This window comes from Molossus molossus, unplaced genomic scaffold (genome assembly GCF_014108415.1).
Source record: "Molossus molossus isolate mMolMol1 unplaced genomic scaffold, mMolMol1.p scaffold_m16_p_11, whole genome shotgun sequence".
NCBI lineage: Eukaryota > Metazoa > Chordata > Mammalia > Chiroptera > Molossidae > Molossus > Molossus molossus.
Window position 1 is genome coordinate 80,617,062 of NW_023425346.1, and position 17,359 is coordinate 80,634,420.

The 17,359-nt window shown below is 44.7% G+C and overlaps 1 protein-coding gene and 1 pseudogene across 1 annotated transcript in view; both read left to right on the top strand.

The window, feature by feature from the left end:
• PARD3B (par-3 family cell polarity regulator beta) overlaps positions 1-17,359 on the top strand; it is a 979,738-nt gene that overhangs the window by 938,190 nt on the left and 24,189 nt on the right. The window lies entirely within an intron of this gene.
• On the top strand, positions 2-179 carry LOC118625946 (annotated as a pseudogene).

The window sequence follows — 17,359 nt, forward strand, 5'->3', positions numbered from 1 at the left end:
GATACTTAACCTGGCAGGGGTGGTACTGTGATCACGAAGTGGTTTTCCCAGGGCGAGGATTATCCATTGCACTCCAGATGTGCTGACCCTGCGATCTCCCCAAATGTGGGAAACTCAGCTGCATCATTTGTGGTACGCCGGGTTGGGGGGGAACGGACTGCATTCATGCTCTCTCCTGCAAAAAAAAAAAGAAAGATAGAAAATATTGTGGGAAATGGGACCAAATCAAGACAGGGAGTGAGGCTTGAGCTGTGGTCTAAAGGAGGTTAGAGAGAAGAAAGAGCTACTACTCCAAGCAGAGAGAACACGTGCAGAGGCCCTGTGGTGGCGACAACATGGTGAGAGAGACAGACAGAAGCTGTGTGGCTGGGACAGGCGGCCAGGGTAGAGCAGGGGAGGTAGAGGGAAGTCTGACCTTGGGTGGTTAAGTTAAGGATGTTTGTATGTATTCAAACACTAATTAGAAACTTTCATGGCTTTTAAGCAGAATAATGACATGATCAGATTTGTGTTTCAATTACTTTTTCCAGCTACAGGGGTAGAGAATAGACTGGAGGGAGGCGGGAGTGGGTGAAAACCGGTTCAAAGATTCCTGCTGTAGTTCAGGTGACAGATGTTGGTAGTGTGTACGAGGGTGGTGGTGATGATAGTAGACGTGGAAAAAGGTGGTGGGGAGAACTGACAGACCTTGATGATGGATTGCATGTGTAGGAATGGGGCGGTAAGTAAAGCCAGGTGTCCAGAGTGAATACACACACGACAGTGTGGGTGGTGGTACCATTCCCCAAGAAAGGAAATGCTGGCAGAGGACTGGGTTTGGAGATGGGATCGTGAGTGTGGTTTGGGAGGTGCCAGGTTTGAGGTGCCTCTCAGACTTCCAGAAGGAGCCCCTGAAACGTGCAGTAGGGCTGACTTAACACGCACGGGGACTGCAGTGGCTGATCCAGGATGTTAGACAGATGTGCCTCACTGACACTGAGCAGCAGACCCCGGGCACATCAGGGGTGATGATGTAATAAACCACAGAGCCTCCTACTCCGAAAGTACAAAAAGAGGCAGGTTATCAGTGCAAATTACACGGCCTGGCTGCCAGTCTGTGGTTGCGACATGTCTTTACTGCTCATGTGGACAGCAAAGTCTTAGCTATCACTGTCTGTGTAATTTCATTCTGGAAATCACATTTTTCTCATATAGGAAGAATTTGTGACTTAATGCCATCTGGCAGCCTGTGACTAAGCATAGTTCTGACCCCATAAAGCGTAAGCATGAGGGTGAGAAGAAACAGTGGAAATCGTTTGGGGAGGCGAGGCTGTGCTTATAAAACAGAATATCTTTGTTCTTCCGAAATATGCACTGAGGTCTGGAGGTAAAGAGGCACACATCCCCAGGTTATTCTCCAAAGGCTCAGGAAATAATAATACAGATGTACACTGATATGTGTATGTGTGTGCATATTGTATGTGAGAGGAAGAGGGCGTGGGGAGGGAAGAAAGAGAATGAATTGTAAAGTAAAGGGGCAAAATGTAAGGATTTGGTGAATCTGGATAAAGGATATAGGGAGTTTCTGGTACTTTTGTGGCAGCAACAACAAAACAAGGAACGGTGGAAGTTCTCATCATGCTCTAGTGCAAACTTAAAAGTAAAAAATGCCCTCCTTCTGGAAATTTGGGTTAGGCTTGCCCCAAAGCAGACGGAGACAGACTTTGGAGCAAGCAGTCTGTTTGGGAAGCGGCCCAGGAGGCACTGGCAGGAGCGCCGGTGGGCAGCGCACCGCTAGGCAGGCTGCTGCCGCAGGCCCGGGGTGCAGTTCTGCTAGGGCCCCGGAAATAGCACGGACGCACTCACCCTGCCCCACAGAGGCGCAAGGACATTGCACTGTGTATCTTTCCCGTCCTCGTCCTCATCGGCTTAGAGTAGTAGCTCCTGAAGGAGCCAAGTACTTGGAGTAAGTCCTGTAGGGGACCGAAGTGATGGCGAGATGTGAGTGGGGCACCGCGGCACTGCTACACCAGTGAGTGTGAAGGCCCGGGCGCCAGAGTGGACAAGTCCTGGTTGCCTTGAGGACAGAGCAATAAACAGTTATGAATGGCCCCAGGCAGTCTTGATGCCTGCATTTTACTTTGGGAGGAGGTGTTCTGTGAATCGGTCACGTCTCACGTGGTGCCCAGTGAACATCTATGGCATCAACAGAGCAGCCCAAGAACATACCCCCAGGAGAATGTATCTCCGGTTTCTCTTTGTTTCATTCAAATACACAGTTCATCAGAAACGATGCAGAGGCTTTGACAAGCCCCTTTCCTGTCAAGCCCACGCTCAGAACATCACTGAAATACAGTAGCACCTCTGGGAATACTCCTGGGATTATGGACAGCCTCTGCAAACGAAACCCAGTACGAAGGTGCCTAACTCATGTGTGCAGCGGACAAGGCAGTGGCTTGACCTGTGATGGTGTCTGTGAGTGCATACCAGGTCAAGGATGGATTGCATGGATTTCAACATGCTTTGCTCAAATTATGAACAGCAGGAATTTGTCCAAATGCACAGACTAGTCTTCTAGCCCTGGTCATGCTGCACCTGTGGTCCCCACAATCTCACCTGAGCATTAGACTTGACGCTAAAATACCAGTGTTGTATGTAAGAAGCCTATGAAACTGAGTCAGTCACATCCAGTTCAATGAAGATGCTTAAGATCATCTTCTTGAAAACAAAAAGTATGTCATCAGATATGCAGGCAACAGCATAAACTCCTAGGTCAAAGAGTGTGAATATTTTTGAAGTTCTTGATATAGCCCGACCAACCTCTAAGAAGGTTCTACCAACTTGCACCCTCACCAACACTGTCAACTTAATAGATTAAAAAATAACAATTATGACCATAAGCTGTTTCAATTTATAATTCCTTTACTCTTAATGAGGTTGAAGTTTTCTCACATGTTTACTAGAATTTGTATTCTTTCAGTCCATTGTAATTCATCTGTTTGCGTATCATTTGTATCCATCACCTTCTAGACTTATTAGATCTCTTCATGTAGCTTTAAGGACATTAACATTTTGCCATATATTGACATTATCTTAATTTAACTTTAAGTTGTATTTACAGTAAATAGGAATTTGTCATTTTTATAAGTTAAATCTTTGATCTTTTGGTTTATGGTTTCTTCTTCTGCTTTTATATACAAAATGTTGTCTCCTGTCATGAGATCGGGTATTTGCCCACATTTTCTTCCAGTTATTTATTATTTTATTTATTCTTTATATATTTGTTCTACAGCAGGAAATCTCTGAACACACATGTCATCCTTAGCAGCAGTGTACTTGCATAACATAGTTTCAGGCAATAGCCTCTGTGATAATGTTTAATCATAAAAAATGCATGGTGGTGCAGACACGCGTGTCGGGTGGCTTTGTACAAATCCTGTGGGAGATCCGGGCAGTGGGTCCTCTCACGTTGGCCTGAGGCCTTTATATCTGGTTCTCATGGCCACGAGGCCCGGCGTCAGGATGCACAAGGGTCCGAGGCTCCTGACACGGACCCCCGGAACCTGACTCGACACCAAGTCCTCGTGTCCTGAAGGAATTAGGGTCACCCGAGCGGGCTTCTTTTGTAAGGCGGCACTTCCTCCTGCGGTATCTGTGCTCCTCTCCGGGGCTCTGCCAGCCGCAGGACCCTGTGCAGCGCGAGCTCGGGCACCTGATGAGCTCACACGTGTGCCCGCGTGTCCTAAGCACGTACCCGTCTCCTCGGCGCGGCTTGAGGAGAGCTCCGCGTGTGCTCCGCGGGCAGCGTACCATTGCTAGTTGCTCTTTCCTTTTCAGTGACAAGGTGCAGTTTTACTGGAAGGAGATTTGAGATAGTCCGTGTGTCCATCTGGCTAGTGGATGTGTTCAGGCCCCAGGGAAACTGTGGGGAGAAGAGGTTCTTAATCTGGGGTCTTAATCTGGCATATCTAAACGGTCCTCTGATTGGTTTCAGGATGCCCGAAACCCCCAAGTGACACGCCAAGTTTTGGTGACTACCATTTCGTACAGATTTCCGAGGGAAGGAGTGACAGGGACATTTTGTGACTCAGTAAGATTTATGGAATTGGAAGGATTTACTGAAAATTCTTAAAAGGGTCATCTGTAAAAACCCTCGTATTATGATTCCTATCTCGCTAGCAGTTTTGTTTTGAATGAAACGATGATGCCTTCGCAGAGAAGATTTCATTCGTAAACTTTCTGAGCAGGAAATACCCAAACAGGAATGTACTGTGCCGAAGCGCATCTTCCATGTCGGTGTGAATGCAGGGGTCAGCGAGCAGCGTCCTGTGGCCTCCTGCCCCGTGGTCCCCAGCGTGGGCACCTGCGACCGCTGCTCCTCCCCCAGCCTCCCTGCTTCCGGAGGGCACAAGCCTTCCCCGCGTGTCCATCCCAGACAGCAGGCCCGATGGCATCCATCTCGCCTCTGAGCCCTCAGCCCTTCCCCCTCATCACCCCAACACCACCCTCCCCGCCTGGAAGCGAACATTCCGTTCCCACCCCCAGGAAGTGAGAGGGGGGGACGCACCCGGGAGAGAGTGGGCAGCAGCCTCTCTTGGAGCAGGGACTGGGTCGATCCCACTGTAAATTATAGCAGCATAAAACTACAGGAAACGCAAAGAAAGTAAAATATTAACATTAAGCCATAGCCAGCCCTGCCATATGTTACTTAGATAAATACTCCGTGTAATGTATGTAGGGTATGAGAATAGTTGTTCATGTGCCACTAGCAACAGTTGATATTTAAAAAGCCTAGAGCAACTGGTAGATGGCAAATGTACTTTCCCCCTTCTTGTTCCTGAAAACCACATGTCCTCAAAGGCTGATCAAGGGCTAACAAGAGAAGGGCAGCTCTATCTCTGTCTCTCATATGGATTTGTGACTTAGCCTAGCCTTTTCTTGACCTTTTTGCCTAATGGCGGGATATTAATAAGAGAAAGGTGGTTTCATACAACGTCCTCCGAATGTGAGTGTTGTTTACAGAAGGGTGAGTTCAGGCGGCTGGAGGTGGCACAGCTAACCTGAAACCCACAAGCTGCGCACGGCCTCAGGCACACTCCGCTCAGTGCCCAACGGCATTCCTCACGACGTCGCGAAGGCCGGTCACGCCGCAGGCCACTCGGTGCAGCTGTCGGACCGCCTTTTGCAGTCTCCAAGGGACCAACCAAAAAAAAATTCAGCGAAGAAAATATCTCAAAGAATCAACAGGAAGAGTAAGGCAGAAATAACCAGATGTCCCCAAAGACTCTCTCGGTATTATGAAGAAGGCTAGCATAGACTAACAGGGTTTGGATTTTATCAACTTTACTAATAAAAGTCACTTGGCTCTTTGTTGAGAAGCACAGTTGGTACAATATGGAAAGGTTTTAAAGACCATTAATTTCTTGAAATGAAACAGCTGGCCTTATTGGCTATTAAATAATGAGCCAGATTCTCCCCAGTGCCTAAGTCACTCTCTAGTAGTAAATTAGTCGTTTAGGGAGGCACATTAACTCTTCAAGAAGATGAGAGTTCGATTTCGTGCACTTTATGTGTAGGAGGAACGTTGTAGGGAATCTGGCTGAAGCTGAGCAAAGAAAAGGTGGAGACAACATGGCATCTGATAGAAGGAGGTGATACTCGGACCTGTGTTCGTTTGACAGCCGAGATGAGCATAGGAAATTTGAGAAGTTGGGTTGTGAGGGACATTTAATCTAATGTTCTGTAGTTGGGTAAGATCGTGGTGGTAGAGCGTGGACACGTCATTGATGGATCCATTCACTCGTTCAGTAAACTTCTAGTTGGACAGTCTGTGTGGCTGTCCCTGAGCTGGGCTCTGAGAACATGTCCCTTTACTGAAACACCGTCTTTCCTCTAGGACTTCACAGTCTAGTCCCTAGTGGCTCGGGTAAGGAATGGGAGACAGACAAGTCAACAGAGATTCCAATACAGTATATTTAGTGTTAAAAACAGTATATGCACACACTGAATTTGAGGTGAGGAAGAGGCAAGACATGTAGTTGTGAAGCACCTGGTACAGCATGCTCAGAAGTGTGACCACCCAAAAGGCCTCAGCCACTGAAGGCTTCTATTTATTTTTTATTATTTTTTTAAATCTTCACCCGAGGGTATTTTTCCATTGATTTTCTGATAGAGTAGGAGGGAGGGAGGGAGAGAGAGAGAAACATCGATATGAGGGAGACACATCCATTGGTTGCCTCCTGCATGACCCCGGCCAGGGCCAGGGACAAACTGCATCCGAGGTACGTGCCCTTAGCAGGAACCGAACCCAGGTCTCTCTGGACCGCAGGCTAACGCTCTGGCCAGGGCTAGATTTGCGTTTTAGAAAGAGCCCCTTATCATTTCACGGAGAATGAATCAGAAGAATGAGACTGGAATCAGGAAGGACAATGTGAAGCGTTGGTGTAATTCCCGCGCCTGAGGCCGAGGGCCTGCGTGAGGCTGCGGCGTGGGGAATGAAAGGCGTCTCCTGTAGGAAGATTCACCTTGACATGTCTTGATGGCTGATTAGATGTGTGGTCAGTGAGGGAAAGGCTCGTGACACGGATGATTCTGGAGTCCAGGGCTCGGGCAGCTGGGTGAATGGAGGTCCGTTCTCTTTAGTAAGTGATGAAGGATGGTTTGCAGGGCTTGGTGGAAAGGCAGCCCTGACAGCTCTGGGCCTGAGCAGGAGGACAAGGGGCACACGGAGGGCTGGAAGCCATCCACGCCGATCGCCTCATGAGAGCTGAGCAGTATACACCGAAAGAAACCCAGATGTGTACAGGTCCTACTTCCACAAGTGCAAACTGAATCCTCGAACTGTATTTTGTTTTGCTTGGTTTTTGTGCCAGAGGAGAGCATTTCAAAGATACAGATGTCTCCAAAGTGAGGCTCTATCATTGCTCATCATTAAGAGTATTCAGGTCATGGGAAAGTAACAACTAGGGAACAAATCATCTCTAGAAAGGCCACCTTCTTTTTTCACCCAGCACATCAACAGTTAAGAAAACATCAATATGACTATCAGGAAATTTATACTCGATGTAAGAAGTAGAAAATTGCACAGGTTGCAGACTAGGCAAATTAACAGTTCTTTCTCTGTCAGCACTTAAAATCTACGCTGTGGTTTCTCTCTATAGTATGGGGTGAAATGTGCCAACAAATTGGCTTAGATGATGTAAGTATCTGAAAATATGGAAGAAATTATATATTGAGGGGAGGAGAAGAAATTCTTATATATTAGAAGGTGTTGACAACTTCACCACAGAATAGCAAAAAATGTCCTTAAAGATAAAACACTTATTTCAGAATTTCAGAAACCACAGTTACAGTGCTATACTATGTGCACAAAAAGTCATTTTTAGAAAGAAAATTGACATCAAAGTTTACTAAACCAGCAACCCTTGTGGCAACTGCATGATGAGAACCACATTCTTTAGGAATGTGAAAAGCATCAAATTAAAAGGGTGGAGAGTTCATGGATTGCCTGAAGAGAACTTAGCAAAGGCAGACACCAAACAGGACTAAACATGTCGCTCCGTGTTTTCTGCAGGCCAGGTGTCATTGTGGTGCCCTTGTATTGTGGTGCCAGGAAGGGGCTTCCAGGTGGATGGCCACGGACCGTCCCAAAGCTCACTGAGTCTCATTCTCCATTGTTAGTGCTCCAGCTAGAGTAGACAACCGCTCCCCTAGAATAATTCCCCGAACACCTAGACCTACAGTCATCTGCTCTTCTCAGAGACTCACCAGTCAATCCTGGGAGGAAAGAACCCCCTTTTCTAGTATATACTGAGATCGATACAGACTCATTTACTTAATGCTCTAACTTGGGCCATTTCCCATCATTCTAACATGTTGCCTGGCACTTGAACAGGAGACAAAGCCTTTCCCTTCCCGGTTGCATTAAAGAGTTTGAAAGTGGGAATTCCTGGGCTGAAGCGTGTATGATAATACTGTCGTCTTCCCTGTGTCGGTAAGGAGAGGCCCGGAAGATGGAGAAGCATTGGGCCCTACACGAGCTGCGTGAGGACCGAGGCCACCAAGAAGTGAAACACAGAGATGGCATACCGAAGTTAGCATTTACAGCCCAAAATAGAGCCTGTGGCTTCATCTGTCCTCCAAAGAAGGGTCCATCTGTCTTCTGTCAGTGGCCCATATTACGGGAGCAGGGAAAGCCACAGGCTGCCTCTTTAACTGCTCGCTGGCTCCAGCGAGTGCCAGGCATGTTCTCCATCAGGGTACATTTCTGAGTGTCCTGTTTGCAAATGTCAGTCAGAGCTGAAAAATGAATGTTGGAAGAAAATGTTTTTCTGATTTTTAAGGGGGAAAAGTGGGGCAGGGAAATGGAAAAAGACTGTAAATAGGTACTAATTCAGAGGATTTTACACCTAGTGGGTGATAGGTAAATTTTTTAAGGATTTTATATTTAAATCCCATTGGGGTCTAATCGCAATAAAAATGAGGGGGTATGAGGAAGAACAAAGAATAAAAGTAAAGCAGGCAACATATAGTTCAATATTTGACAAAGGTAGCTTAAAGATAAAGTTTGTTTTTTTGTTCTCCTGAGTCCAAAAACACAATGGAAATTAATATTTATTTTACTAGGATCTCTAACATGTTAGCATTGTCTCCAAGAGTGCTCAGATTTCTCTGTTCTGGGCAGATGGTTTAATGCCCTTGGTTTTTGCAGGTACCCAGAGAACTTCCCGGGCATCTGACCTACCTTGTGGACTGGCTCAGAGCCACCCACTGCTTTCCAGAAAGATGATTCTTGATTCTGTGGGCTCTTCTTTGACATTTCCTCCTGGACACTGATTAGAATGATGCTGATAGGAAGCAGCCTCAGGCTGTAGGCAGACACCTCAACTGTCGGCTTGGGTGCTGCTGTTTCGAGCGCCACTCACGGGGTTGTTCTGGGCCCCAGTGATGTGCACTCCTCAGTGTCTTCCAACCTGTGTCTCGCCAGGTGTACTCACAAGAGTCTGCACTGTTGGTAACGGAGTAACTAATGAGCCCCGACAGCCACCTCTGGGTGGGTTTCCTGCAGACTCAGTTCCTCTCCTTTCCCCTTTACCTTGATAGGTGTTCCCAGTGCATTCGATGAAATAAACTCTGTATGTCTCTTGGCTGTAGATAAAGCCAAACAATGTGTGAGAGTTTCATTAGTACCATGTCATTCAAAGCAAGAGTTTTAAATCCCTTGTTGACTCTATAACCATATGCATTCAAATAACAAGATCCCCCCTCCGCTCCGCAAGCCCATTCTCTTGCACGAGTTTGTGACATTTAAAAATTAGGACAGACACATCTCCAGTCCTTATAGTCCCCTCGGCACCTGTACAGAAGGCTGCAGCTCACTATTGGAGAGGCACAGGCGTGGATGAAGACACGTCTACTCCACAACATAAAGCATATACCTTATCAGGTGGATGGAATAATATAAACCAGAGTCATAAGAATGGATGATCCAAGTAGAATCATAAGAAAAAACAGCATTGGTATCAAGTAGAGTGCCCTAGAGTCCACCTCTCAAGGTGACCATGTTAATGCCCAGATTTTATTGTTATATAACAATTAAGTGATTTAAATTCATAGTAAGTCCAAATATATGTCCATCTTACATGGATTCTTGCATTGACATAGATTCTCAAATTATCTTTTTTGGGGAGTGTAGGGGGCATTTTTAGCTCATCTCCCCAACTAGGAAGTGTAAACTTTTTGAAGGTAAAGACTATCTTAAACTTTTCTCTACCTTCTGCAGTAGCCAGCTAGATCATAGGCGCCTGGTAAATACGGGGGGGGGGGGGGGGGGACAAAAGTAGATTTACAGTGGATCATGTGGGAAATAATACAATGATAATAAATAATACAATGATAGTAAATAATAATACAAGAATAAACTCTGTGTTTCACATACTCACAGCTGTAAGCCTACTTTTGCCCCACCCTGTATTTGTTTTTTTCAAATTGATTATAATGAGCTATGATATAACAACATTTATCTGCTGTAAGAATACCAGTAACATGAACAACTTAATAAATCGGTATAATGTAAAACTGTAAATACTGCCACACACACACAGAAATCAGATTTTTTGAAGCTATGAGAAAATATATTTCTCTTCCTGGCATTCTAACTGCTTATTTTTGCGGGTCCTGGATTCTCTTTTCCAAACAGAAACAGAAGTTGTTATTCTTATATCCAGTTGTTCAAAACCTACATTTTGGGGGGAAATGTGGCCGGGGGGACACTGCCCCACATAGGGGAGAAAGAAGCCACAGTGGCCAGTTTGTCCTGGCCTCTCTCGTCCTCCTCCCCTGACCAGAGGTACCTGGTCAGGGGAGGAGGTAGTTGGAGAATTTCTAATACACAAGCCGAAGGGGCAGCGCCCCCAAAGGGCGTCTTTGTGCCGACAGGGAAGGCAGCTGTGGTTGTGGTCCAGCGCACGCCACAGGCTGCCACGCGGCCGGGGATTTGGTGGGAGTGGACAAGAGTTTTAATGTCACTCCCCAGCAGAGGTGGTATCGAGCCAGCACCACTTCAAACCAATTTTGCAAATCGCATTTTGTGCCTGGAAATTGGTTCGCTGCGCCTGTCCCATTGCGGAGGCCAGAGCTCCCTGGTTTAGGTTGGTGCCTTTGCTGAGGTGGGACAGCTAAAGAATGATTCTTTTTCCTTTAATTGAAATGACAGCATATTCTTCCACAGATTAATTTTCAATTACCCATGTTTATATCCTCTAATCAAGATGATAAAAACAGAACGGATAATTTTCTGCACTGTTCTTTTGGTTTTGGGGGGGTTGGGGGTTTTTTTGTTTTGTTTTGTTTTTGTTTTTGAGACTAATAATAGCTGATTGGCTGTTAACATTTGTTGCCTCACACAGAGGTGGTTTTACTCAAAGTACACTAGATTTGACTGTGCACCAATTGTATTCTTAATTATTTTTTAACCTTGATTTTGTCTCATAATAAAATAAATGAGGAATACGATTTAAATCATGGATTCTACTGAGATTCGGTCCACAAACTTGAAGACGATGCTTTCATGAGGAGATTTGTCCCCTAGATTACATCTCGCACTGAAATAAAGGCCTTCTTACTGGAAGAAGTCGTCCTTACAAATGAGTACTTGCAAGAAGTGTTCATCTGTGAACTTTTACCAATTAGAAATGGCTCCATACTTAAGACCCTTTAATAATGTCTGTTAAGCAGCATTTTAGCTCATTTTTATAATACAGTCGGGTTTGATGATTTATCTTAAACATTAAACGTAATAAATTTAGATCTTTTTTTCAAGTAGGAAGCCCAGCATCTCTGAGTCACCCATTTCATCAGAGTCCCCCCGGAAGGTTCAGTCAGTCACTCATGCGCCGCCGTAATAAAACAGGCTGCTCTTGTCTTCTGACATCGGTAATAATGGGAATGACACTGTGACTGAGGGCGTGCTGATATTTGTTCCGGTTGGGGACTTCAGGTCCGTGACCAGAGGGTGGGCTGAGAACAGGCATTGATGACTTCTGCCTCAGATTTGCTACCAAAAGCTATGCTAATGCCTGTATTTTAATTACACATAAATTCAAGGAATAAGGTTCAGTGTCTGAAAAAAGGGGACTTTGACTGTCTCACTCTACATGATTGGAGTTGTTAAAAGAATTAATCATAAAGAATGGAACTTTGAAGCATAAATGGATCTAGTAATGATAGTCATATAGGAAAGATTTAACACCTCCCTATTTTTCAACAGTTCCACGGATAGCTGTTCCATTCTTCATTTGTTGAATCGTGGGACGGCAGAAGAGTAAAATCTCTTGGATAAAAAGTTACTGTCTTTGATGCAACAATAATTATAGTACCTTCTTCAGAATTATCATAAGTTTAAAGTACTCTATTTCATACTAAAAGTTACTTATGAGTAACTGATAGCAATCTGAGTATAAAGTGCCTGGATACTTTTGGAAATATGTATGTTAAATTGAGAAAATGCTCACATTTCCAGCATTCGAATAGGGTTGAAAATTAATACTTTCCATTGAAGACATCTGAACAGTCTAAAAAATTTAATTTTATTTTCTTAGCGTAAAAAGATGGTGGAAGAAGTCATAACTCCAGTTTTCAGGCATAAAACAGTTATCTCCTGTGGACTGGGCTTTGTCTCACCTACACAGCCTGGCTGTGTCCCCGCCCCCAGATGTGGAGCCTGGTCCTCTGTCTCCATTTCTGGTTGCCACTTGGAAGTGACTAGACATGAAGACACGAGGGAGCCAGCCACAGCCATCCCTCCTGGTCAGTCCCCAGCCTCAAACGAGCTGTGTTCCTATAGCCTGTGTGTACACTGAGTGTCCTGGGACTTGGGGTGCATTTCCAGTGAGCAGGTTGCCATCAACCTACGTATCCCATTCCACAATCCAAGTGCTGTCCACATGAAAATTGTTTTTAAAACATTGTTGCTTTGGGCCCTTTGACACTCCGGCCCCAGAGTGGCGTTCCCTGCTGACTCACACCTTCTGGAGTAGCGCCCTGGAGCCTAAACACAGACGAGAAGTAATGGAAGAGAACAGAACGAAGAAATAGTACTTTGCAGAATACCGTTACAATGCCGGTAATTAAAGCAGAAAAATATGAAATGGAATAAGAAGTCCTCTTTTGTCGATTTTAATAATCGTGCTTGAGAAAAAGCAGGTTCAACCAGAGAAAGCGGAGGGAGTAGCTGGAAGCTGTTGCTGAGGTTCTGAAAGAGGCATCTGGCCACTTGCCAGGTTTGATGGCTTTGCCTCCTCTGGTATAGTTTTCCTAAAAAATTCTGTCAGGTAGTCTAGATTATTGCCCTTTCCTCAAATGTTTTTTGGCAATGGAACAAAGAGTAAATGGAGCTAAAAGAAACAAAGTGTGTTTTTCTTGAGGTGTCTGGGGAGGAGGTGTCTTTAATAGGGACCTATTAAAGAAAGTGGTGTTGCCCATGGACACAGACAACAGTATGCTGAGGGTGGGGTGGGGGAGCAGGGAGAGGGTGTCAAAGGGGGAGAGGAGGGACACTGTAATAAAAAAATTAATAAATTAAGTATTTTTTTTTAAAAAAAGGAAATGGTCTTGCCTCTGATGGAATTAACTGGGATGTTTTGTTATTGACACCCAGAGGAAAACTGAGCATGCTCGGTTCTCTTGCTCGACGGGTACAAGCAGGAGAGGACAAAAAAGAAGGCATGAGGAAGAAACATCGCAGCCAGAGGTTTTGGTGACAACTAGTGCAGAAGGCACAGAACCCAGCACAGCTGGATTGTTGAACTAGATGTTCTCGGGTTACTTAGGAAAAGATTACAAAATGGGTCATTGTTTATGGGGGGCAGTGGGTGGTTTGTGAGTGTAGGTGTGTAGCTATAAACCTAATTGTAGAAAAACATACTTAATTGTTACATAAGTGTGTGAGACGGGTTGGTCTTGATTCAGAGGAAGAGCACTCTACACGTTCTTCATGGATTCCTTCTGTGAAATGAAAGTTAGAGCATTACAACTGCCTCTGAGCCTCTGTTTAACCGATTCTCAGGTCATGTTTATGTCGTGAGCTTGAAGTCTACTAGGAATGATGAAAGAAATCAGATGTTCACATGGGATTTTTGCATTCAGAGAACTCTGAGTGCATAGCAGTGTTGACTGAGGGAATAAGGAGACATTGAAAACCATACACAAAGAAGTTATCTCCCTCCTCCAAAGTGCTATATGTACATATGTGTATGTATATATGTACATACATTTATACACATGTGTGTATGCATATAATGGATGCATACTGTCCTGTAATGAATTGAAAATAAACATCATGATGATGGTGGGAGTGAGGAGGGTGATAGCAACTGATACTCATTGACTACTTGTGTGCCAGGCACTGTTCTAAGTCTTTACATGTATTTGCTGATTTCATCCTCACCATAAGTGTATCACCAAGGTACTATGATTTCTCTACTTCATAGTTAAATAAAAACAACTTCTTGAATATCTTACCAATTTTTAATTCAGCGGTTCCCGTATGCAACCAAGTTGAATCATCCTTTTGGTTAAAATGGCCCTAAAGTCATGGTCATCTGGATAAACTGGAATAAATGTAGAGGTCTGCCACAGTCTCGGGTCCACTCCCTTTTCCTGTCCCAGCTGCCCTATTTCCACCTCCCTTCCTATTCTAGCGACCCTCTTCTAACTCTGTCTACACACCTCGTGCCTTTCACTTCCAAATCTAGCCCCGGTGTGCTCCTCATAAACCGTAACACAGAGTTAGGGGCAGATTTTCAACGTTCTGTATTTCACTGGCAGTTCTTATCATGAACAACCATGTGAACCAGTGACAACCCTAAGACACTAAATGGCAGTTTTGGATGTTCTTGCTTTGAAATCTGATTTTGCAAATATTCAGGTTAAAGATTTCAATTGAATCACAATTGAAAACAATTCTTTGTAGACCTGCCTTTTCCAATATGGTAGTTCCTATCACCTGTATTATCAATCACTTAAAATGTGACTAGCCTGAATTAGAATGTGTGTTAAATGTAAAATACACACCAGGCTTCGAAGATTTAGTACAACCACCTCCAAAAATGTAAACTATCTCATTAATTATTTTTATATTGATAACATGTTGGGCTAATATTTTATATATGCATTAGATTAAATAATATAAATTATTAAATTCCGTTTCACCTATTCCATTTTACTTTCTAATGTGGCTGCTAGAAAATGTTTAATTACATAGGTGGCTTGCATTATTTCCTAAAACAAAGAGGCTCCACATGTACAGAGTGGTGGTGGCTTCTGCTGAACCACCCTGGTTACAGTCTGAAGGGCACGTGCTCAACCTGAGCCTTCTTTTTTTTGGAAAACACTCTCCTTTTTTGCCCCTTAAATGGTGCATAATACCAGGCACACCTGGATTTCTGGATAATTGCACCCACAAGTGGCTACATGCAGACACAATTAGGTGCTTGCAACTTGTTTGAAGGCACAGGTGTCTAATTGCACCCACAAATGGCCATTTGGCAGGCACCCCTCATTGTGCACACTGCTGATTATAGGCAGAAAATGGCAACAACCAAAAAGGAGGCCTGGAGAACAGAGGCATGAAAACAGATCCCACGTCACCCCACCGCCCGGGTGTGTGATCCCTCCTTTCTGGTCCGGGCTTTCTTGCGGAATGCCCGCTTAGGTGTTTATGGCGAGAGGCGTAGCTGGAGCGCACCGGCTGAGAGATGCGAACGTGTGTGCCCCACTGCACAAAGTAAATGCTGTCTCGAGCTTTTAAGCAAATTGGGGCTAACAAAACCCACATTGTCAACCTGAGTAGCCTTAAAGTGGATTCCGCCCTGCTGGGACCAACTGTTTATAATGGCTAAAAATGATGGAGTGTGTGAGAATCCCCAGGGACCCTTCGGTAAATAGTAGTGTTTAAAGGGTTAATCCAACCTAATGAATCATTTAGTGGGGATGCCAAGGCCAGAGTGGTAGCCTCGGGAAGAGTCCACAGGCATTTATTGAAACGTGGAGCAGAGAGGGAGGAGGGAGGCCAGCCCGGACCCGGAGCGGCTGTGCAGGTCAGCATCCCCAGGCAGGGAGTAATTGATGTCCCCAGCTCTGGGCACAGCTGAAACAACAAGGCTGGACATGGAAACAAGTTCCTTACACACATTTCAGTGTCCAACAAAAATGTGGGGAGACACTTAGGCCCTGCCTCCGCAACCTTTAGGGCAAGTACGGGAATTAGAAGTCTGCGGTCTCTCTCCCCTGATATTTCTGGAAGGGCTTTGTGCTCGATTGCAGTAGCTTTGTGGTCTCCTGCAGAAAGCAAGCCTAATCGGCGCTGTGGATCGTAAGGATCAGCCCTCAGGCCGCAGCGGATTCGGTGCTCGAGGAAATCCACACCTTTTCCCCGTCAGGGCGGCCTATGTGCGGGTCACACGGGGGGACCTGGCGCTGGTTTCTGAGCTCTAGGAAAACCTAGCACTCCTAGGGCGAGGTGGGGAAACAAACCGTGGAAGCTTAGCTCGGTTTTTCCAGGGCAGAAAAGGGATTTTCTCCTAATGAGTGATTGCTTTAGTAGTGTGTATTTATTTGCAATATAAGTAAGTTCATGATTTACCCACCTTGACAAATCCTCTGTCTCGGATCTTCACATCCCTTTGTGTCTGCCCTTTATTTATGGCGATAGCTGCCTGTTCGTGAATGGCAATGCTGTTGTAATAAATCTCCATAAAAAGCCAATTCTCAGTTCAAGTTACTGCAGCCGAATATGAGGAAGACAGTTTAAAAACACACCGTGATTGTCCTCTTTTACACACTGTGACAGGCTCAGCTCGGGGCTTCTCTCATTGTGACGGGACTGCGGCTCCCCCGAATGTCAACTTACTTGAGTTCTTCCATGGAGAAGGCCATTGTTCCGTTATGATTTCCTCTCTTCGTGCCTGATATCCAAGCAGGGTTGATGAGAGCTTACTGAAGAGTGTTCTTCACCTATGATATTTCAGCACATGTGATTCTTCTTTCTTTTTTTTAAAGGCACAGTAGAAAATATCCTGTTTCCTATTATTAACCTTTATATGTAGACTTGAGATATACGTGAAAATATATAATTTCTTTAGGAGTTTGGTGAAAGGATAAAAAATGATTAGGCTTTTACATTTTTATAAATTTGAAGTCGGAATTTTCCTCTACTCAACTCACTGCCCGTTATTTGCTGCCGTTATGGGAGACAGTTTGGCACTGGAGGGGACTAGCCTAGGGTGGGAGTTTTCTGTTGTACAAGGGGATCTGCAAGTTCTCAGTCTGGGCCACGTGTCCCTGTACTTTATTATTATTTTTTTTAACTTATCTAAGTATTACAGATGTCCTCCCTTTTTCCCCCACTGACCTCTCTCCCCACCTTTACCACACTATTGTCTGTGTTCATTGTTTATGCCTCTATGCATACAAGTTCTTTAGCTAATCTCTTCCCGGTCCCCTCAACCCTTCCCTCTGAGGTTGATCAGTCTGTTCCCTGTTTCCATGTCTCTGGATCTGTTTTGTTTGTCAATTTATTTTGTTCATTAGATTTCATATATAAGTGAGATCATGTGAAACTTATATTTCTCTGGCTGGCTTATTTCACTTAGCATAATACTCTCCAGGTCTTACCCTGCTGTCTCAAAGGGTAAGAGATCCTTCTTTTTTATAGCTGCATAGTATTCCATTGGGTAATTTTTTTAAATGTTTTTCACAAGTTGTAAATATTGACACCAAATACATGGTGAAGATTTCCAGTTTCCTGTTCTGCATGTAAGGAGTGTGGAAGTCACCACTGTATCCTCACAAGTAAAAAGCAAAGCAGACTGCAAATCAACAC